Source organism: Calidris pugnax, unplaced genomic scaffold (genome assembly GCF_001431845.1).
Source record: "Calidris pugnax isolate Ruff unplaced genomic scaffold, ASM143184v1 scaffold133, whole genome shotgun sequence".
Taxonomy (NCBI): domain Eukaryota; kingdom Metazoa; phylum Chordata; class Aves; order Charadriiformes; family Scolopacidae; genus Calidris; species Calidris pugnax.
This window is the reverse complement of record NW_015090977.1, coordinates 3,777,286-3,801,049: the sequence shown is the minus strand read 5'-3', so window position 1 is coordinate 3,801,049 and position 23,764 is coordinate 3,777,286. Positions and strand designations below refer to the sequence as shown.

Sequence of the window (23,764 nt, the reverse complement as noted above, 5' to 3'; positions counted from 1 at the left end):
TCTCTCTCTCCAAGCATCCCATCTTCCCGAACGAGAAATCACAGTTCTTCCCCTCCTGCCCTGTCCCCTGTTCTGCTGACAACCAGGGATGGAGCAGAGCTGTGAGCTGAGGACAAGCAGGGACAACTCTTGATGTCCAAGTTTAAAGCTCCTCGGCTTTGAAAGGCCAACTTAAATTGCTTGAAGACTCTCTGAAAAATAGATTAAGGGCGTGGGAAGAGGGAAGCCCAGCAGAGCTGCTGGCTGCCTGCTGAGTGCTTATTATTTCTGTCAGCTGAGTGTTTTTAACTCGATAATCTCAGATTGAAATGGGTTTTGGGAGGGGAGGGAGCAGCAGGAGGCGAGGCGGCAGCTCCTGCGGGAGTCTGGATTAGGCAAAGAGTGAGTTTCTGCCTCTCTTTTGATGGTGAAAAGCAACCTCTGACCTCAAGGTGAGACAGCGTGGCAGCCCATCATTTGGCAGAGGAAGGGGTGAAGGAGGTCACATCATGGTGGATGTCCAGGCTTCCCACCTCCTCCTCCATCTTGGCCATCCCTGTTCCTTTGGAAGTGAAGGTACCCAAAACTGGGCTTCATGGCCCCTGGTGGCCATGAAGGCGATGGCAGCACCTCTCTTCTGGGGTCCACGAAGGACAGCAGGGTTTCTGTAGGTCCACCACTGGCAGTGGTGGTTTAAGCTGTGTCCCAGAGAGGAGGCTTTTCTGCTTGCTGAGGTCTCTGGCACAAGCATGCCTGTGTAGTCTCCAAGTGGGTTAGTTTTCTTGATGGACATACAAGAAGGGATGACCCTGCTCCTCCGTGCATAGCGAGGAGCGAGGGACTGTATCCTGACATCAGGACAATTTTTCTGTTCTCATTTCAGTGGAGAGAAGTTTCTAGGCAGGACATGCTGGAAAAGAGCCTGGACAGAGGACTTGGACACATTCACTTTGCCTACAACTGCGATCTCTTAGCAAGAACAGGTCCCCTACAAGATGCAGGGGGAGATGGATCCCACCCACATGCTACGTCTCTGTCTCACCACCTCTCACACACGAAGACTTCACAGCCCCAGGGTGCTGCCTGGTGATGAAGGAGGAAGGTTCATCCTTGCTGTTCTCTATGTGACCTGTCTTGCAGGTGGGCAACCATGCTTCCTCTCATCAGAAGGCTCTAAATGTGTCACTCAAGCCTTGCTCCAAGTCACAGCAGTTTTAGAGCAAAGCCAAGCCCTTTTCTCTGCTCAACGTGACCCTCAGATAGCAAACCTTAAAACCTTGGTCAGCGTTTGTTGCGGGGGGCATGGTGAAGGTCTCTGTGGCCAGCCAAAGGCCATCTGGACTTCTGCTGGGGCATGCTCTTGACCCCAATTCTCACTGAAATTCTTCTTCTGGTTTTGTAAGGGGTATGCAAAGAACCAGAAAAAGGCATAAAAAATGGGAAGGAAAATCCAAATTCTTATTGACTGCTGGGTCCCTCCGGAGGCCGTGGCAAGTGGGGATGGGGAGGGAGAAAAGCTCCTAATACATCCTTTTGTCTTCAAGCAATTATGTGAGAATGAGTTAATCACAGGGTCACAGAAGCCATAACCATTAATTAATCCCCAGCATGAGCCGAAAAGATGAATTTCCTGCAGTAAACAAACGTGAGTAACAGCGTGGCAAGGAATCAAGCTCCCGCCGGATTATCCCAGCCCGCGCCAGCAGCTCCACCACGGCTCTGCGGGGCGACCAGGCTGCACACTGGGGCTGGGGACCAGCTCGGGGACCTGCCCAGCCCCTGAGGGTGGAAGCTTTCCTGCCAAATCGTGGCGGGGAGAGCAGGGGAATTGCCACCAGTGCAGCTCTTCATTCGCTCCTGCCAATGGCAGAGGAACGTGGTTCTGCTCCCTCCAGCTGCTGTCAGCGGGGCTGGTGTCCCCCCAGTTTGGAGCAGGGGTGGGAAACTGGGCAGGCAAGGATGCAGAGTGCCAGGGGAGGGAGGGGTGTCCTTGCTGTCCCTAATCCAGCTGGATTAGGATTGGTTATAAACCGATGAAACTCTCTGCTGGATCATCTTGGCAGCCTCCAGATGGGAAAAGCTGTGGAAGTTGTCACCTGCTGCCGTGGGTGGGTGGTCTCAACCCTCCTGTGTCACCCCACCGTTCACTGCCTGCAGACTCTGCTCCTGCACTGTTACAGTGGGAGGGGGGAAAGAGGGCATGGAGAGATGGAAAGAAGGATCTACATTATCTATTTAATACCTATTTTCACATTATTGCCATTTTAATCGCTATCTGCTCTTGTACTTTGAGTCTTTTTTTGAAATACCCTGTTAAATCCCACATGCAGATGGATCCAGCCCATCTCCTGGTGAAACGGCTCTAAAACCAGCCCAGGACAAAGGCAACTTTGCTGTAAATCCAAGCATCTCCTTGAAAACTGGCCTTAATTTTTTTTTCTTGGTACTTCCCCTCATTTCCCCACATGAAGCAGTTAGTCACTGGCCCTTTTGGAAAGGGTAGGAAACCCCCTGAAAATTCATCTTGTAGCAAACTCTTCCTCTAAACTCAAGCCACACCAGTTCAATAAAAATTATGATTTGCTTTAGGCTGTGCAAGTTGGCTGCGTGCACACGATTAAATTAGTTTAAATCCAGCCTCTATTTATTTAGCTAAATGGAATAGGAATAATGCTAAAACCAAACTGAAATCATCCAAATTCCTCCTGGGCTGTCAGGGATTGTTCAGGGCAGGCACGAAACTCTCCTCGCCGTGTCTCATCACCTCTCTGCTCTGTTTCTTTATTAAGTCCCCGCTCTCCCTGGTGCCCTGGTCAGCTCATCCCAAGAGAGACCATCCTCAAAGCGTGACGGTGAGTAGATCTACAGCATCGTGACTGCAATCCCAGTAAAGCAATTTATTGAGATAGAGCAATTTATTAGCTTGGGAGCTTTACCCATATTTTGCAGGGTAGGACTAGCTGCTGGAGATGCTCCTCCTTCGGATGTGGTACCCAAGCGTGGTTTCTCCTGTGTGACTTCCCTGGTGGCTTCTCACAGGTCCAGGTGACATCCAGCCCAAGAGGCTGCTGCAGCCCAAGCCTGGGTGACAGCCCCATCCTTGGCTGGGTCACCAGGACAAGGTCTGATTCTGGTCCCTTGTCCCCATGGCCACTTCTTGCTACAGACCCTCCAGCTTCATTCTCCTCTCATCCTCCCTTCCTGTCTTCAGGTTCTTCTAGAAGGAAAGCTGTGTTCAGCTGATGTCTGTTTCTAGGAATATATGAAAGGAAAAAAAAAATCATAAAATACATTACTGCATATCAGTGGGAAATGAGTTTTTTTACCTACGTCCCTCCCCAATGAACATAAATTTAGGGCCTATTTACCAGTTTTTGTTCTTAAAATCAGACAATTTTTATCATAAAAAAAAATCCATTAAAAAGAAGTCAAAACATTTCACTTAAAAATGATCCGAAGGGAGCTGAGTGTCCTGAAGTGAAATATCTTATTTTGAAAGCATCATAATGAAACATTTCTGTTCCTTCCAGGTGCATTTCTGGGTCTCTCCAGCCAGACCTGCTTGTCCACGCTGAACTCCCCTGGTTGTCCCTTTGCTGGGTGCCCACCAGTTAATGCGATCCAGTACTGGGGTAAGTGACTCTCCCATTGACAAGTGTTTGCACTGATTTAACTGTCACTGGTTGACTGTAGACCATTGCTGGCTGTCACCTCCTGAATGAGCTGTGCAGAAATAAACATGATGCTCGTACAACAACGCCTGGCCGTTGGCAAAGCACAAGACCCAAGGCTCAAAACCCCGCTGGTGTTCATATTTAGAGAGCAAAAATTAACTCCAGACACCGACAGACATAAGGGAGCCCATTATAGCATCCATCAAGCCTTGTGCTCAATCAGACGTTTCCAAGAAGCAGGGGCATTTTGCTGAAATTTCTCATCTCCTCTCATTTATTTGATAACTGACCTTTGCGAAATTTGCCAAATCTGGCACGGCCCGAGTACCACTCGGTGGTGTTTATTCTCCCGCAGCCGGCTCCCTGCTCCTAATGATCAGTCTCTTCACGGCCATGCTAACCTTTGACAAGAGCACTTCATGAGCCTTATTAGCTGCTGGGAAGTTATACGATGGCCCTGTAAGTAAACGGAGGGATCGGGATGAGAAATCTCCCTGTGAAAGAGGGTGTTTTTGCATAAAAGCCAGCTGTGGTGGTGGCTTGAATGTGAAAAATTGGGTTGGAAGAAGCAGGGGAGCATGGCCAGGCTGGGGACGATGCTGATCATAGAATCATAGAATCATTCAGGTTGGAAGGGACCCTTGGGATCATTGAGTCCAACCATCTACCCTGTTCTACATAGTTCTCCCCTACACCATATCCCTCAGTACCCCATCTAGACGTCCCTTAAACACATCCAGAGATGGTGACTCAACCACCTCCCTGAGCAGCCTATTCCAATGCCCTACCACGCTTTCTGTGAAAAATTCCTTCCTAATGTTCAGTCTAAACCTCCCCTGTTGGAGCTTGAAGCCATTCCTTCTCGGTCTGTTGTTAATTACTTGTGAGAAGAGACCAGCACCAATCTCTCTACAGTGTCCTTTCAAGTAGTTGTAGAGAGTGATGAGGTCTCCCCTCAGCCTCCTCTTCCTCATACTCATAGGCAGTGGCTTTTTGGTGACTCGTGTGAATGAGGATAAATGAACCCTGAGCCAAATGAAATCGCGTCCCCAGCCCCAGCGACCTGAGCGGTCAGAGAGCAAAGGCTGGTGGTGACACAGGGAACAAAATTCCTCCTTTGTTAGGGTGGGGGGGTGAGGATGAGGATGACAAAGTGGAGGGATGGGGACGTTGCTTCCCCAGCGCTATTGGGGTGGTACCTGGGCAACTGTGTGGGGTAATTTTGGGGAGTGACAGCTGTGTTCCTCACTGCAAGGTTTGTGCACCCTGAATTGCTGCAAGGCTGTGCCTCGTCCTCTGCTCCGAAGGTGCTTGGGGACCAACCCTGATTCACCCGGGCTGAGACCCCAACAAGAGCCAAAAAACCCACAGAGGCTCAGGGATGGCTCCAGGTCTACCTGGGGCTGCAGCACCCAGGAGCAGTGGGGTGGAGAACTCCTCGGGCCGTGGGGAGTCCGAGGGGCTGTCAGACAAGGGGGGATCACCCAAACGAGGTGCCAGTCCTGTCTTGAGCAATAATCCCCTGCTGAAAAGCAGGCAACATTCGTGCCTGTGTCTAGGGAAAAGGCTGGGATATATAAATGCTGCCGGCAGGAGAGCAGAAGGGAAGCCAGACAGCTCCCTGCTTTAAAAGAGAGAGAGAGAGGGAAAATGAGCCTTTGCGATATCCTCACCCATTTACACACATAAAACTTTTCGAAACGCTAAGCCAAATAAAGTCGTCTTATCGGCGTATTACCACTTAAGGCTCTTTCAGGCAGATTTAGAATGAATTAGTGCTTTTTTTAACTACAAATAGGAGCAAAGTGAAATTTTTTACTCCATTGCCCCGCACAGCTCCTGCCTTAACCCTTGGCGGGGAGAGCGGTTCCCGGGGCAGGCAGGGACCGTGCAAGGTCCAGGCTCGGCCAAGGTCTCCTGGTACCAAGGTCTGGTGTGAAAGCTGCTGCTTCCCACAGGTCCTGCAGATCCTGGGCCAGGATTTGCTGAGGTCAATCAGCTCTGTGCCATGCTGATACCCCCCTTATTTTGCTGAGTTATGCAGCTTTTTGGAGCAGAGGGAGTGAGTGCCTTCCCTGTTCTACCTTGCCACTGCCAGGAGACTCAATCCGGCAGTGGGAAAATGCCACCACGGCTCATTATAATGGCAAATTGGCCACTTGGTCAGGATGGGGTTGGGTGCTGTGCCCTGCACCCCAGCCTGTGCCCAGGGCTGGTGTGATCTCTCCAGCTGCATCTTGGGGGGAGATGACTTGGGGACCTGGAGCAGAGCTAGGTTCTGTCATCCTCCTTCCCCACCTGCTGAGGGTTTGGGACACACTGATGTCTTGCTCCATGCAATTAACTTAGACGTGGCACCTCTCTCCTGATGACAGCCCAGACAAGAGGAATGATGGAGCTGGGCAAAGGCAGCGGCAGCAAATGCCTGGGAAATGATGGGGTGATGCATCCCCTTCTCTTTTCGTCACCCCAGGTGAACATCTCCATGCACTGGGGCACGGGTGGCTCAGCTGGTGTGCATTTACAGGTGTTTTGTGTCCTCTCTGGTTTGGGAAACTCAAGGGCCCAAGCTTGGATCTGAGCTCTGGAAAGCCAGAGTACATCTGTCGTGCCTGCACAGGATTGATGCAGTCGGGTCTCCTGGTGACTGTTCCCTCTGTGTCCAGACAGGACACCCACACTGAGTCCTCAGATGATGCCTGGGGCAGAGCCAGGGGCTCTCCCAGCCTGAGTCATGCCCGACCTGCTCCAACGGAGGGCAAAAAACCCCTGGGGCTGAATCAGCCCCCTCCAGAGGAGCCACACAGCCCCATCAGCCAGTGGCTTCCCACCAGCCGGGTCGCTGGCCCTGCTCCTCCTCCGCACAGGGCCCCCATCACCCATCAGAGAAATGCCACTTGTTAGTAATTAGTTGCCTGACTTAATTGCTCTCCAGTCCTGTGGTCTCGTTCACACTATGCTGCTGTTTCAGGAACGCTAATGTTTTACAAAGCTTTTGTGGTTTGGGTTTTTTTTTTTTTTTTTTTTTTTTCATTGCAGGGAGTGGGGGAAAACATCCATCGGGGGTTTTGTGGCTAAAATTATTTATAGAGATTAATGGCTGTGGCTTTTGGTGCCTCCAGGAACAGAGTCACCATATGCTCGCGCTTCTCAGCGAGACACATGTTCTACACACACACAGACACACACACCTACGCGCGGCTCTGCTCCTCGCTTCAGCTCTGCAGCGAGGCCACTCGCGGAGGTGGGTTGGGGCAACCCAGCGTGGCTGAGCGAGGAGAGAAGGGGCCACAGGGGCTCCAGGGGTGACCCCACCACCTGGGGAAGCAGCCAGAAGGAAAGGGGCTCCCACTGGGATGCTCCAGCTGCTGTGGCTCCAACCTGGTCCAGGCTGGTGGTACCCACTCTGGGGATGCTCTTGCATCTCGCCCTGCCTGCTGGGGCTGGCTTGTAGGAGGGGTGAGTGAGTCCCTAGTGTTGGTCCTGCTGTCCTTCCTTACCCCCGTGCCCTCCAGGGCAGTCCTGTGAGGCTTGGGAATGTCCTCCTAACCACACTCCAGAAAAACCCATGGATCCCCAAAATCCCAGGTTTACAGAATTACCAGTGCTGGAGATACTGTACACATCATCCCTAGAGAATAAGGCTCGGCTTTTTTAGGACTTTACAGTCTGTTTGCCCCTCTCCTCAGCTGCCTGAGGACTGAACCAGTACTACAGGAGCAGGTCACTGTGGGGTGGCCTCCCACACCTCCTTCCCTGAGTACATGGGGCTGCAATGAGCCTGGGCTGCCCAGGGCTTGCTGGGCACAGCGCTGGTGCTCAGGCTTTTCAGCTGGGATCTTCTGAGATCAGCTGAGAACCAAAGCTTTGTACATAGTCTTTTTGACCACTCCATGATGGTTTCTCTGTGCCCTGTCCTGGATATGGCCAGTGCTGCTTTCACTGAGACCTGTCACCCATATAACTCCTGGAGAGACAAATGATTCCCCATCCCAGCTCTTTTCTGTACAGCTCTGGGATCAAAGGAGGAGCTGCTCAGGGGAAGAAGGGGTTTGTGTGAGCTGGGACATGAGCCAAGAGCTCTGGGAAGCAAACAGTCCCAGCAGTTTGCATCTCATGCTCTCTTCCAGCGAGTGATGTGGGATGGCGGTGTGGAAAGAGAAGACACGCAAGATGTTACTCCTCATGGAGGCCAGCCTTCTTCAGGCTAGCTCCAGTTTCTGTGGGATGTTTGCACCAGGATATACAGGATCCTGAAAGGCTGGGAAATAACGTTAAGTGGTGGCCATTAGCTACCAGCTGTTCAGCAGACGTCGAACGATGCCGCCCAAACTGTCACTGCCAGTGGTGGAGGTGATCTTGGCCATTTGTGAAGGTGAAGATCTGAAGCCAAATCCATCCCTGAAAGGTTCACCTTCAAGCAGGGCATTGCTGGTGCCCTTCCAGAGTCCTGCTATTAATAAGGAGTCATTAGCAGAGCAGCTGTTGGAAAGAACCTCCTGGGATCCAGCGTGCGAGAGCCATATGGTGCAGGAGGGATGGGTGGAAGAGCGATGTCAGAAGCCTGTCAGCATCTGCCAAACTGGGGTGATCGGGGAGGCATCTTCTGCCACATGCCATGTGATAAATGGTTCTAGGAGCAGGGCTGACATCTTCATTTGCTTCTCCTTGTTGTGTAGCTCCTGGAAATCTTCATACATTGGGTTGGGGCCATGAGTCTCTCCCACATGTGTGTATCTCATGGAGCTGGTGGGAAATTTGCCATGAACCGTTGCTTCAATTTGGATTTTCAGGTTGCTCTTTTGCACCATGTTAATCTTCCACGCTCTTGAGCAGACTCCAGTTCCCAGCGCTGACTGAAAGGAGAATTTTCCTCTTGGTGAGGAATCAGCTTCTTCCCGATTCCTTTTCAGTACCTGCCAGGATAAGAAGAAAAATCAAAATATGCTAAATCTCCAGCTGGGTATGAAAGACCCTCTTTGACCCTTCACAACCCACTTTGCAGTCTGTTAACACCAACTCCACTATCTTATTCTCATTGATTTTTGAGAGCTCCTGGGCCATCCTACAAAATTCAGAAGCTGTCTGTGCCTTTAATTTGCTATATGATATCATTAAACTGCTTATCTCATTGAATATGGATCTATTCTAAAAGGAAAACATATGGAAAACACTAGAACGCTAGAATTTGAAAACTTACCAAGTGTGACAAAAAAACAGAAGAGACTATCAACAATAGTGTCCATTATAGTTTCCATTTCTGTGTCCGTTATATCTGGTCGGTTAATGGCTAAAACAGGGTGGAAAAGAGTTAAGAATAGGGTTAAAGAAGTTTATGCCACTTTTGTACCAAGAAAGTGATCCTCCCCTTACCTAATGGCTGTTAATGGCCAACAGCTTTTGTTGAAGAAGAGATCAAAACGTGAAATGCCCTTCTTAGCACATCCATTAGTTTCTTCTCCCCCTCCCACCATTTTTTTTTTTTTCCTTTTTTTTTTTTTAAAAAAAAAGAGTATTTCCTCCCAAGACAAAAACAGAATCTTTGAGCATGTCCTTTTCAAATGGACCTTTTCAAATGGAAGCAAATGGACCTCACTTGGAAAAAACCACAAAGGCAGGAGTGAATCCCACAGAATTAAAAAGCAATTTGCAAGTTCTCGTTCACAACAGTCCAACAAATGGAAAGTACGAGGGCTGGGTTTAGATTCAGGGAAGGGAAGGGGCTTCTGTTCACCTTCAACCTCTGTTTAAATGAAGAAAGAACTGGACATGAGTTACTGCTGGTGGAATTCCATTAGAAATAAGAAAGCAGTGATGGCAGGAGACCAGTTGGAAGCCCTTTTGTGCCCATCAGATCAGGGCATCTTAGCATCACCTTCATCTCATTGTCCTTTCTCCTGGCCCCTCTCAGCATTGTGCCTATCTCCACGGCCTGGAGAGCAAGAGACATCCCCTGCCCAGCGCCCGAGCTGGGACACGGCTATTGTAAACTGCCCCAAGCCACTCAATGACACACCAGCTCCATTTTCTCCCAGGAAAAACAAACTCCAAAAGAAATTTCATGCAAAACAAGAATCCTTTTTTCCCCTCCTAATTACAGCCACAAAATTGGCTTTTATTGGTGAGTTTGGGGAGGCTTTATGTGGAAAAGGTGTGAATGGAGACCTTTACTTGCCTCCCACTTCCATCCCTATTTTTCTGACTTGAAAAAAAAAGTCTGGTCTCCATGAAAACCTCATCCTACCTAACGACATCACACTGCCACTAATGAGAGAATTCAGCTATTGTCATTTTGTCCTGGGAAGGTTTCCTTGAGCTCAGTGTGACATCGCAGGCGAGGAACAGAGAGGCTCACATGAAATGAGAGGTGTGCGGAGGATGGAGAGGAGACTAAATTAAGCAAATGTCCAACTCCACCCCATCCTTCCACAGCAGCTTGGACCATCTTGGGGGTGGCAGTGCCTCCTCACTGATGCTTCAAGGTGGGGGCTGGACCTGCTTTCCTAAGAGCTGGTGCTCCAAGGAGATGCAGTCTCTGAGATATGTCATTAGGCCCATCTCTCAAGTGTGCAAACAAAGGGCATAATTAGGTGTATCAGTCATTAGAGTCATCAGTCATTAGAGCAACCTAAAGAGTCTAGGGCCATGGCTGTCTGTCTCCCTCCATAGACATGGGACATAGCTTTGTTCACATTCCCAAAGAGACCAAACTCTTGAGGTCACTTAGTGTCTGGAGAAGTGATCTGGCTCTTGGACTCTGCAGGTGACCTTGTGCCTTGTCCTAATGCTCCAGACTGTCTGCACCTGGGGTCTGCAACATCCCAGCTCCCAGTTCCCTTTGAGATGGCCCAACCATGGCTACCAGCAAAGGTCTCAGCTGCTCTCTGCTCTCCCACCCCAGGCCAGCTCCAGCACCACCACAGCCCTGGGAGAGCACGCTCCAGGGGATTCTCACCACCCTGCACTGACCCTTTCTCCATCGATCACCATCACGCTTCCTGCTCCTCTTTTCACCCCTCCCCAGATCTGAGCCATCAGAACAATTTTTCTCCACTTTCTTTGCAGCCCTGGAAGGCAAAATGTATTTTAAACTGTGACTGTACATCTGAACCATTTTTTTCTCACTGTTGTTTGAAGAAGAAGGGATGGAGCTTGTAACTGTGATGAGTGAGTAGCAGGGAAAAAACAAGTTAATAAATATGAGTGAAAAGAAGATCTAAGGGAGGTGATGGATCAAGACTTTGCCTTGTCTGACTGCTCACACTAACTCTCCAACAGGTACTGTGTGCCACAGTATTGCAGGAGAGGTGAGTTTATTGCCCAAACCTCTGGCAGAGCCAGATTTTCTTGGGGAAAAAAAGTCCTTCTTGCACAGCTCAGAGAAAAAACAGTAGATTCACATCAGTCTAACCTACAGCTTTTTTTCCCCGTCTCCAGTTATTTCTTCTGAAAAGTAATCATTTTTCCACTTGATCCACCAGGCTCTTTGTATAGTATTACAAGGTGGTAGTACATCCAAGGCCCATTTACAACATCACTTCTGACAGCGCAGACACCGGGGCTCCGTGTTTAGGAAGCTTTCCTTAGCTGAAAGCCCGTTCCGGTTGGATGGCTTCTGTCGACTGAGACTGCTTGTCTTGGTCATTCATGCTCATGTCTTCCAAGGCAATTCTAGCAAGTAAATGCCCAAGACCTTTTCCTGGGATGAGGAGGTGCTCCTCTTTCCTTGAACAAAGTCCAAGCCAAGAATTGGCTGACCCTCTCTGTTTTGCCTACACAGGTGGTGTGGCTGAAACGGTGAAGACCTTCTCCCCTTCCCAGTGCGTGGACCAGGCTGTGTTCTCCAACTCTGCTCAAGACCAGTCGAGAAGGTTGGACAGGCAGAATTTTGATTTCTGCCTCTATTGAGTCTTGAGTTTCCCCCCCAAAGCACCACGCTGAAGCTGCTACCAGTAGCCACGTGCCGAGGAGCCAGCCCTCTTTATGGTCAACTGCCCAAATTTAAGTAGGAAGCACCTTTGGCTCCTTTGAATGCCAGCCCTTCAGCTCAGCATCTCCCTGTCTTATGCTGAGACAGGACTCTCCCTTTGACATATGAAGACTTTTCCAGGCCAACCCTAATATTATGTCCTCTGACCAGTCACGGTGCCAACATTTTCCTTGCTGAGTCCCTTAATTTTTGCTTTTTAGCCAATTTCTCCTTTTTGACTTGAACGTATCATTTTTAGCTCATGGAGCAAGGGCATTTGGTACCAGATACCAATCTGTGCTTGCATGGCTCATGGCCAGCAGCTCTCTTCCTCGCCAAGGGTTGCATCTGCATCCAAGGAATCACACCCCCGGATGACGGCTCAGGATCCTCTTTGCTTCTTGTAGTCTTGCACAGCTACAGAGATTGGTGCCGGGAACAAGGTGTAATAGGAACAGTCACCCAGCAGTTGTTCTGGGAGATGTGGTGGCCTTCTTTTTCTCTTTGCATCGAGCTTGTAGCTGCAGATGGGCCCAGCTCAGACAGCTGATGGACTCATAGCTCCATGCCAGACTTAAGGCGAGCCCAGTACCCCACCTTCCGAGACAGACCAGATTTCCTCCTCAAAGTTTTTGCATTAGTAGAGCTGATACAACCCAGGCTGTCTTTCCTGGGTCACCATTCATATCTTCTCATGGTCCTTATTCTGTATCCTCATGTGATGCAGAGGTGATTTTCTTTCTCTGAATCCTCACTGAATGCCTGGGAGGCAGATCTGGTGGGAGATCAACTGTCTTCTGACCAACTCCCCCCCTACCTCATAGCTCTTTGCAGTAATGAGCCTCAGCTTACCACTCTGCTGGACTTTCTGGCTGGTGCAACAGCAGAAGACCTGCCCTGAGCACCAGCAGCCTGGGACACTGGCAGGAGGGTTGGGGACCAGCTGAGGTGAGGAGGGCTGATTCTGGTCTCCCCTGGCTGGAATCAGAGTCCTCCTCTGCTTCTCTCATGCCTGCATCCCTGCAGTGTCTTTGATTTTCTCACCTTGGAACAGGACTAGCAGAAAGTAGGTGCCCTGGGCTCGGAGTAGCCTCTTGCAAGAGCCCAGGGACAAGGGAACGAGCCCACCACAGCCAGAGAGCGTGGATGAAGCACTCAGAGTGCACTCAGGAGCTTTCTCCCCTTTTCTTTGCTATAAAAATCCAGGTTGGGTCGTCAAAAGATTTATTAAAGATCCCAGAGATCTCCTCCGGCTTTTTTGGGCTGGGGTTGAGCGGGTGGGTGGTAACTGGAGCAGATGCTCCGGAGTTGGGGATATTTCTGTCTCATCTCGATTGCTCAGAAAGCCTTCCAGAAACCCATCACCTGATTTATTGCCCCGCTGTCACTGTTTGTCCCCACTCCTCCAGGAGGAGATCAGAGGCTGAAGCCTCTTGGTTCCTCCCCAAGTGGGGCTTCATTTTCCCAAACCCAAGGAGGGTTTCTCCCCTCCCCAAGCGCAGTGCAAAGTCAGGACGTGCCAGAATTTAAAGGAAAGATACAAGTCAGTTGTTTAAATCACTGCATTCATGAGGAAAACTGGTTCTTTAAGTGCCAGGTGGGGCTGAGCCTCACCTGCAACCCCCCAGGTGATGGGCTGGGGCAGGATCAGACCCTCCTGGACTGACCCAGAACTCTTTATAGAAGAGGTCCCTGGGCTCACAGAGGGGTTTTGGCTCCTGGGTGCTGGTGAGTACATTTGGCACTGCAGGAACAGAGACCTATTTTTGTCAGCCTTCTGGTGCTGTGAAGGGGACAGGCTTTTTTGGGGATGCTGGTGCTACTTCACGCTCGTTTCAGCTGATGGGGGGGGGGCTGCCAATTGCATGACTCAGGGTGGTTTAAGGAAAAGTGCAATGAAAATATGAGGGTGTTGGCTCCCACCTCCTGTCTCTCCTGCTGCCAGGGTGCGTACAGCTGTTTCCTTTAGCTCAAAACTTGATGCTAAAATTACTTCTGGAAACTTGGGGGTGCTGGCATCCCAAATTGCCTTATTTTGAGCTTTTTCCAAGACTTCTTTTTTTTTTTTTTTTTTTTTTTTTCCCTTGATTGCTTTCTCCCTGTATGAAGAGGCTGCCAGGTACTTCCCTGCTTGGTAACAGAGGTTTCCAGCAGTGGGGTTTGGGACGTGGCATTGGTGTCTCTATGAGAGGTACAGGGAGGCTGGCCAGAGGAGGAAGAGGAGGAGGAGGAGGCCAGGAGGGATGAGCACAGCCCAGCTGAGTCAGAGCTGGGGAAGTGACCCCTGGGATCGGCCAGATTTACACCAGCCCCAGGCTGTTCTCAGTCCAGCAGTGAAATACTCCTCCCACCCACCACCTCTTCTCCACTGGCCGTGAGGCAGGAGCCATCCTGCTCTCCAGCCTGGAGATGTCACCCAGAGGATGTTTGCCCCAGGCAGCTGGAGCATCCTCCGTCCTCCCTAAGATACAGGTCCTGGGAGGTGGGGAGAGGTGCTGGGGGAGCAGCACAAAGCTCTCAGGCTGTATTTATCCTCTTTGCTGTGGAGCAGGGTCAGAGGCTGAGTTTGGGTAAAGGCTGGGGTTTGGGTGACTTTGTTTCACCAGCCCCTACAGAGCCATGGGAAAGAGCAGCAGGAACGTGGTGGCTTCTCCTCCATGTCATTGCTGGGGGAAACTGAGGCAACATACAGATGCCCTCTGTGATCATGTGCATCAGGTCTCTCAGGGTCCCAAATCATCTCCTCCTGCTCCCTGTTGCTTCCCACCCTGCAAAGAGAGGGTCCAGGTGGCTGAAATCCAGACAAAAACGCTCAGGAAAATCTACCCTGCCTGGGGATTTTGTTTCTTTCCCCTCATTCTCCGTTATCCCTGGAGTCCTTCCCTGTGGCACAGCAGGCTCTGAGCCCGCCTTGGGCAGTGTGTGGCCCCTGTTTCTGCCCTTCAGAGCAGCCCCCCACAACTGTGATTGAAATGCTTTCTGGATGTTGAGTGATCCAGGTGCTATCGGACTTTATCTGCAATCACCCTCCGGGATGCCTATCCCCAGCTGAGCAGAGAATTACTCCGAGCAACGTTTCCTTTCAGATATTCAATTTTAACTTCCTCTTTCTTTAATTTAATTCCATCATTCCTCCATTTCACCCCCCGGGAAGCGATATCGCATCCTGATATCCAGAGAGAATTTGCTTTGCCGTCTTTAATTTGACTCTGCTATTAAAAGGCAAAGAAGAGGCAACGCTCCAATTTGTCTGACGGGTTCTTCATTCGCCTCTCTCATTTCACCACTCTTCCATGCTTCCCAAAGCCCCCAGTCCGGGCTTCCCAAAGGCCCCAGTCCATGCTGGCAGCAGATTCAGGAGCTCCTGGTGTTGTGCCGGGAGGGGGGGAAGGATGTGGCTCCAGACCCTGGTCCCCATCCATCCCTCTCGGTCCCCAGCGCGGGGTCAGCCCCTGTATCAGCTAATCCCTTAATGCGCTCTGCCACGATGCTGCTGCTGCCACGCTCCCGTTTCCCCGAGTGTTTCTCTTCCCCCCCGAGCTATTTTTATGAGGCCTTTTGTTACTTCCTAATTGTCCAAACCACTTTTCCACATTTCTCTTGATAAAGGCAGATTTCTAAAAGCAGTTCAGCATCTCAGCCATTTTAGAATCATCATCTGCTTCATCCTTTTTATTGTTTAGCAAATGGCCTACTTTCGCTCGAACATTTTTATTCCCCCCCCAAGAGAGGGTTGATTTTTTTTCTCCCCCCTTTTTCTAACGGCTTTCTTCTACCTCTTAAATAATTCCTCTTACATTGACTCTTTCTGCCTTTATTTTATTATTTTATTCCCACCCATTCCTCTGCTGGGCCAGCCCCCACAGGCTCTGCCTCTCTCCCAGTGCTGGGACTTGGTTTATTTTATTTCCTTTTCCTTGCAAACCCCTTGGGTTTGGGGGTTTGGTGCGTTTATTGAAGAGGGGGAAGTGCCAGCGCTGGGTTTCATTCCCCCATAGCAATGTGCTGGGGAGCACAGGGGGGTGGTTGGCATGACACTGGCCATACAGAGCACGTTAGTGGGATTTTTTACTTTTCCAAGCCTTTTTTTAGCCAAAAACTGTCATGTGTATCTGCTGTTCACACGCAGCTTCAGCCCTTCTCTGGTGTTTTCTGAAGAAACTAGTTGTTGGAGGAAAATCCAAGCCAGCCCCCAGTCCTTTACCAAAGTGAAGGGGGGATTTAGCCCCAAAATGGAGCCTTTGGAGCTGCCTGGGGACTACCATCAGCTTTGGCAAATTATTGCCTATCAGAGGGAAGGAAATAGAAAGGAGGCAAAATGCACCACAGCAAAACGGTGTTGTTTCCAAATATTGAAATGAGGGGCACGAAGGTAAAGGGAACTTTTAATCTCAGAGGCAAACAAACCCTTTCGCTCCAGCTGATGCAGATGAGATTGCAGGAGGGAGGCAGCAGGTAGGTAAGAGAGTTTGTTAATGGTTTTTTAAATGCTTTTAAACTCCTCACCAGCCTGCTGTGCCCTGGGGCAGCCTCCTTCAGGTTGTAAGGATAGAGAGCGCCAAAAAAAAATCGCTCTGGGAGATGATGAATCCCACTCTGGTCCAACCGAGTCCTGACTGGTGGCTTGTGGAGGACCTGCTTTGCTATAAACTTGACAGAAACAGGAGCTTTTGTATTTGCTGTTTAAGACAATTTCTTTATAAGGAAAAAATATGTCAGGAAGATTAAAATTTAGGTTTGAAGCAAGCCTTTTTATTAAACCTCCTGAGGATTCAAATTGGTGTTTCTGTCGTGAGGTTTAAGCAAAGTCCTCGGCTGCAATAGCAACGTTCAGTTGGATTCCAGGTGTAACAAGTGATATTTTAAGATTAAAGATATGTACAACACATCCCTGTGCCCGCGCAGAGCTAAGTGGAAATGGCAGGACAAGCACATTGGTCCTCCAGTCACACATAGACGGTCTTCATGCTGGGAGAATGTAGGGCAGCACGTACTGCGATGCCCTGGTGGAGGGTGAGGATGGAGGGAAGGATCCAACTGGTGAGGACGGTGCGTGCCCATGGGCTCTTCGTGTCTGGCTGAAGCTCCTTCTTCCACCCAGTGCAACAGCCATGAGTGTGGAGCAGGAGGTGTGAGGGCAGGTGATGAGGCTGCCAAGTGGTACAACCGTGTAGTAGACACCAGCGAATCCACACAGGAAAGCAATGGTGTGATGTTCCAAATGAGAAAAGAGCTTTTCTGTCAGACCCCTCCCAGCAGACCCCAGAGTACCCGTTGCCAGCTGGGGTTTCCCAGCAAACGCTGACCTAGTCTTTTCCCCAGGGACTGCTCTTAATTGCCTGTAGAATCTCTGGTGTCTAGTAAGGAAAACACAATGCGGCCTTTTCCTCAGCGGGGCCATTAATTATGTCTTTCACTCCTCTGCCAGACTACGGATCCTCACCCAGCCTGTCAGAACATAATTCTCTTCAGATTCCTATTATTACTGTCAAATTTGGTTCAAATTGCCTCGTAAGGTATGAAATGACAAAGGAAGACGTGCCGGCTGTCTCAGGCACAGGGAATGTTATTAAATAAAGCTCTTTTCCTCAGGAAACTATGCCTATGGAAACCAAAATGCCATTATGATTTTGTTTGTTTCTCTGGAGCTCAGGATGTTCAGCCTGGTATCGCTGAGGGACACCAGCGACGCAGGTGCCATGGCAGGTCTCTGGCCGGCAGCAACATCCAGGGACCGTTCCCTCCAGGGATGCTTGGAGCCCCGTAGCTCCTCAGAAGACCTCTTCCAGCAGGAGCCCAGGATGAGTGACCCGTCCCTGTGTCCCAGGAAAAGCTCCTGACCTCAGTTTTTTACTGAGCTGGAAGCACATGGTGAGCATCGCGGTTGGAGATGGGATTTTACACCTTGGGGTTAAATGGGTTTTAGCTATGGGATCATTTCTTCTTTCTTTTTTTTTTTTTTTTTTTTACAGGGCTATTGTGGCTTTAGTCTACAACGTGTTGAAGGCATTTATGGAAATGAACAGCACCATGTTTGACGAGCTGACAGCCACTTACAAGTCAGATCGTCAGCGGTAACTTTTTAAAGCTTTTTTTGTCAGCTGTGCATAGGGACTGCTATTTAGTTTTTCCCTTACGCTCCGATGCAGCTGCATAATCTCACACGTAACAGACACAATGCCTTATTTTTCCCTCTTTGTGCTCTTTAGCCTTCTCTTTGCAAGATGTAAGATAAAATCACGTACAGGTTGTTCTTCACCCCCTATGAAACTCAGTAGCCATTGCGTTGCTTGGGAATCTGCATTCCTCATGGAATTCCTTTTGATGCCGCATTCCAAAAGACTTAAATGTATCAAGATCTTAATAACAAAAAAAAAACCCCAATGGTCTAAAGATAACGCTTTGCTTAAAGACTTCAACAAAGTCTCACTGATGTTTGGAAAGAGACGTGAGGGAAAAACCTAAGATTTGATTTTCCAAACTAATGTTCTTAGGCTGGATGTGGTCTTAAATTTTTTTTTTTTTTTTTTTTTTTTTTTCCCCCAAATAACCTCTATGGGGTGCAGAGCTCAATGCTTTCAGGGACTGGGAGCTCCTCTATTTTGAGGGCTTAAAAGCCACTTAACAGGGCATCTCCATCCCTTCCCTGGGATGTGCCAGTGTTTCTGCTCCTGTGTGGTTTGGCACTTGCCGTCTGCAGATAAAACAGAAGAAAAACAGCTTTATAAGGTTAACCCCAGGGGAATGGTGTCCATCCTTTGTCACCCGTCCGTCTCTGTGAGCAAGCACTGGGGAGGGTGGGAGCGACTGGCCGGGGACAGAGGAGGGATCCTGAGCGGCCGGATCCATCTCAACTCTGCAACAAACTAGAATAAAAGATTAAATGTTTCCTCTCCCTTTTTAGTGTGGCTTATGCCTTATTTATGACTCTCATTGAAAGCAGGGAGCGAGCGCAGGGAGATGGGCAGAATAATGCACTGGCTAAAGGTGGGGGAGAGGAATTGCCAGGGAGAATAAATTCTTGCAGTGAAGCCAGGGCTGTGCTGGGGGGAGCAGAACGGGGACAGGGGCTCATCCTGGATGGGGAGCATCCAGGCTCTGGGTGAAGCCCAGCTCAGGAGTTATAAAAGGCTTGAAGAGAAAACAGGGATCTAGTGGTGGATGAGGGCTGGGAGTTGGGTGGAAGCTGAGAGCAGGGAGGCAGGGCAGGACCCCGGGAGCAGCTGAACCCCAAGGACAGGATGACAAAATGACAGCCATCCCCTCGGCCAGGCTGTGCCTGGTGATGACAGCATGAGCTGGAGCATCCTGCACCCCAATGGGAAGGTGGAGGATGGGGAGCGATGTGTGCTTACCCTTCTCGGGGAACACCTTGTATGGGCTGCTCAGCCTCTGCAGAGGGACTGACAAAGCAACAGCAAGGAAAACTCTCTCCCTGAGTGCTTGGAGGCTTCACTTTTCTCAGCCCATCCTCTCTGTCTGAGTTGCAAGGCTGAAGTTGAGCGTATGGAGAAGGGAGATGGTTGGGCTGCAAGTGCTGAGCTCCTCTCTGCTTCCTGAGGATCTATCTCCAAACTCAGTGTGCAGCTAACCTAAACCCTAGAAATCATTTTAGGTAGTCTCTCCATCCTTTTGGAGCACTCCACAGCTTGCAGAAGTTGTTTGTGCTGCTTCCCCCGGACACGGGAAGGTGTGTGTGCAAACATGATCCCTCATTTCCTCTGATGTCAAGTAACCTCCCTCTCCCAGGGAAGGAAAGCAATGAGATGAACTTCATCATCCTCCATGAAACACCAAAACACCAAACCCAGCCACGATCCAGCTCAAAAATAGATCATTGGGATGTGAAGCAGCATGCATGTGGCTGTATGTTAGGGGAGGCATGGCACAGTAGTTTTGTGCATGTGTGAGTATTTGGATATGCCCTTGGTGACAGTGGGTGACCATAAACCACTGGTAAGGGACCACTCTTTGTTTTACCATGCCAAGAGGTTGAAAAATCTAGAAATGCTGGAAATTGGTCTACCAAGGTCTCCTGCTCATGCAGCTGCTCTATGCAGAAGCCTTACAGACTGAGCTTGATGCCTCCGAGCAGATGTTGCTCATCCCACAGCAGCAGCACTCACCTGCTTCACAGATGGCCCTGCTTAATGAGCAGCTACTTCGTATTTTTTACCCCCATGCCATGGGTCATCCCAGGTCTGAGCGATTCAAAAGTACTCATGGACAGTGTAGCCCAGCACGAGTAAAAGGGTTTTGCTCTGCCATGTGGCCTTGGGAATCTCTGATCCGATGATTGACTGGGAGGTGGATTTTGGAAGCCTTTGAAAGTCCTTTTTAAACCTGGGATGAAGCAGCAGGGTTGATGCATGGTATATCCCTTGCTTTTCCTCCAGCAAACTCCCATCTCAGGGCTTTGGATGCTGTGGCCACAAGGTTCACCCACCGTGGCAAGAGGATCTGCGCAGGAGGTGGTTTGAGAGCCCCTGAACTCGTTGCACACAGGATGCTTCGGTGCCAACGGCTGGTCTTTTTCAGACGAGGGACGTCGGAAGCGAAGGAGCGTCCTACCTCTGACATCTCCACTGAGCCGTATTATTAGTTTTGGCGATTAAATAGAAACCCGTTTGCAGGTGACAATGCTGTAAAAATAAGTAGGTACCAGAGCCGACATCGTGAAAATAAGGCAGGAGAACAGAGCTCAGGCAGCATACATAATCCGTGGGGAAATAAGTGTGTGAATAATGAATGTGCACTGGAAAAGTAAAATACATTATTGTGGTAAAGATAAGTCTATTAAAGTCTTGCTGCAGAGCCTGCTCTGGGGTGCCTGATAGATTACAGAGTTCTCCACCTCCGGGTGCAGCCCTCTCCTCTGCTTGCCCGTGTGGCCCCACCTGAGCATCCACCCAGCATGGGCTCACCAGACACCCCCGACTCACCTGGGATGGACACCTTGGATCTTCTTGGCCACTTTTCCTGCTTCCACTGTAAGTGCAGTGACTTGTAGCTGAGTTAAGGGAATCACCCTCGGGGATGGGAGTTGTGTGCAGCTGGGGGAGCTCGGTTCCTGAGCTTTGGGGTTTCTGCAGGCTCCACTCACACCCACGCTCAGCTGCTCGGCACGGCCATGGTGTTGCACCACGTTTACTTTCCAAGGGGAAAAGCTTTCTGCTTGCTAAATCCAGAATTACTATGCTAGGCCGTGAGAGGCGATGGGACTGCTAAAGCTCAGACATCACCCCAACAACTCCATGAGCTAACACCCACTCTTTTTTTGTTCTCCTTGTACCACCCATTGCACCTTCACCCAGGGCTGAACCGCCCTGAGCTCTTGCTGGGCTTGGGAGTCCCAAGGGCTTCATCCCTTCATCACCCTCCCCTGCACACACCAGGGATCCCTGAGGTGGACACTCAGGTCCCATGGGATGCCCACAGACATCTCATGTGCTGCCCTGTGTTGGTTCTCCTTGCAGAGAGATCCTGCTATTGCCAACTCTTTTCCTGCTGTGGGTGCTGGCAAGGGGGAGGACGTGTCCATGAATGTAGCTGTCACTGCTGCTCCACAAGATAAAGGCAACCCCTCGCTCACTCTCTGGGCTCTCCTTGAGCTCCAAAACCACCCAAGCTGAGCAGGAGAGGTCACCTGGGTAGAAAATGACATTTCTTCACTCCCTCAACCCCAAAATAGCAGCAGCTAAGGGCATGGCATGCCTGGACCTCGCTGATGGCACGTGCGGGCAGGAGGGATTCACACCTCCGGGCAGGCAGCTGGCACAGACCCTCCCCAGGCTCAGCCCCGCAGCGAGCTCAGCCCAGCTTTGCAGCCCAGACGGGCTGCCCTAATTAAAAACACCCAAATTAATTGAGGCGGTGCTTTTCCATCACGGCCTCTGCGTCTGCAAGAAGAGCCTGTGTTGTTCTGCACTGACCTGAAACGATTTGTCGGCGGTCAGTTCAGCCGTGGTGGGAGACGGTGTCTGCTCCCATTACGGCTTTCCCTTCTGATCTGAGCTTGGTTTCCTTGTTTTTTTCCCAAAGAAAAGAGTTTTTGTTCGTGCTTCTCCTTCAGCAGGAGGAAATTTCCAAAGGAGCAGTCACTTTGAATCAAAATCTTTCCCCTCCAAAGAGTCCGCTGCAGTCGGGGAAGATTTTGCCCGTTTCTTTTTGAACTTCTCCCGGATGTAACTTGGGCAAAGCTGGGTGAAACAGGGTGTGGGGCCACCTCTGGGTGCCCTCCCACTGTGGCAGGTGGGACCCTGGGGCAGCCAGTGGCTCTGGGTTTTGAGGAAGATGTGCTTCTCTGGTTGATATTCAAGGAGCGAAAATTGTGGTGTTTTGTTTTTTTTTAATGCAAACTCCTTCTCTAGCCAGGGGAGACCTGAGGATCCATCGTCTCACCTTGTCCAAACCCAGGCAGGACTGAAACCAATACAAGCAACACCCAGACCTGGAGCTTCGTAGTCATTTCACTCTTGGAAAACTATTTCAGATCTTGGTTCTTGCTGGTGAGCTCGGTCCCCACGTTGGCTCCACAGCCCCATTGCCCACCAAGAGGAGAGTGGTCATGGCTTCAGGGGGGATGAGGTGGCTGCACTGACCACCAAAACTCCCCAAATTGATTTATTTTTTTTTTTGCCATGTGCATGAGCTGGTAATGAGCGTGTGCTGGCTGGCAAAGGAAGTTCTGCTTTTGTAGGCATTGACTGAAAATGAGGAATAAAACTCTCAGGGGAAGTGGGCGGGGGGAGAATAAGTATGAATTATACACAGAACTTCACAGGAAAGGCACCAAGTATAAGGATTTATTGAGAGGAGTGGAAAGGTGCCCTTGATGCCTTCAGCTTTGAAGATGGGATTGGAGATTTGAAAGTTTATAGATGGGTTCCGTTTGCTTTGCCTTGATTTTTCTTATCTATGGGGTTTGGGTTTTTTCTTTTTTTTTTTCCTTTCAGTAGGATATTTTTAACCCGCATCCTCTTTTTCCAAGAAGGTGGTGGCTGGGAACATTTTTTCTTAAAATCCTTTTGGAGGATAAGGATAGGAAGGCAATGCACGGGGCTGAGGTAACTCTGGCAGGAAGGATGCCAGCTTGGGGAGGTGGGTGTTTCTGAACTTCCTGAAGAACCAGCTGGTGAAAATCTGAATAACTGGGCTCTTGAAAGCCAGATGCAGGAAGGTAGGTAGAGGTTTCCAAGCAGAAAATCCCACCCATCCGTCCCCTCCTGTAGGGCCATGACATCTTCACTTTCATTTCCTCCTCCCCAGGCCTCTCCATTAAGCAAATGCCTAAAATCCCGAGGCTTTTAGTAAAAAAATAATCCCAAACCTGGTCACCTCTCCCACCAGAACCAGCCAGGTCACTGCTGCCAGCATCCCCAGCCCACCCATCTGGTACAAATCAGTGCTGTGCCCAGGGAGTATCACCCATGGTGAGCCCTTTGGGGAGATCGGGGTTTTGTTGGGGTCATTGTGCATTTGTTACCTCCAGCTCTTCTCCCCAGCACTGAACTTGTTCCCTACAAGAGATGTGGAGAGTTTTACCAGCACTTCTTGCTCCTGCTGGGAATAGGTGTGAGCCCTCCTGGCATCACCCCCCCCTTCAGCTCTGCTCCATGGGAAAGCAGGGGCAGATGTGAGAGGACAAACTGCTGCTTGGTGGCAATAGCCCGTTGGCTAAACTCCTGCTTTGTGTCACATCAAGGGAAGTGGCTTTGGAGTCTTTTTTCCCCACACTTGAGTCTGGAGCCATGATGGCTCGATCTATGGCTGAGCACTGATCACTGCAAACAGGGCAGCTGGAGTTGGGAGGCTCTTCATGTTCTCAGCTGAGGCTGACTTAGGATTTGATGGGGAGGCGGGGAGGACCATGGGGCTGGTGCTCCGGTGGGGCTGCAGCTTAATTGGGGCTGCTGCAATCAATATATGCATGCGAGCGTGCATGGAGGAGCAGCTGGAAGCAGCTGAGGGAAATCCTGCCCCCGTTTGCCGTGGCGGCTGCGGGGCTGCTGCACGGGAGGGCTGTCAGCCGGGAGCTGCTGCAGAGCGCGGCCGCTTTGATGATGAAAGGTAGGAGGGGAGAAAGCTGTGCCATCACAGGAGAGGGAAATCTTTCAAGTTGGGCTGTTTAAGTAGCTGCCCA

The 23,764-nt window shown here is 50.2% G+C and overlaps 1 long non-coding RNA gene across 1 annotated transcript; it reads left to right on the top strand.

Moving 5' to 3' along the window:
• Positions 1-2,781: 2,781 nt before the first annotated feature.
• On the top strand, positions 2,782-20,249 carry LOC106894477. The gene is made up of 4 exons (XR_001413270.1): positions 2,782-2,831; positions 3,510-3,611; positions 17,276-17,493; positions 20,019-20,249. It is a non-coding gene; the product is annotated as an uncharacterized LOC106894477 (long non-coding RNA).
• The last annotated feature ends 3,515 nt before the right edge of the window (positions 20,250-23,764 follow it).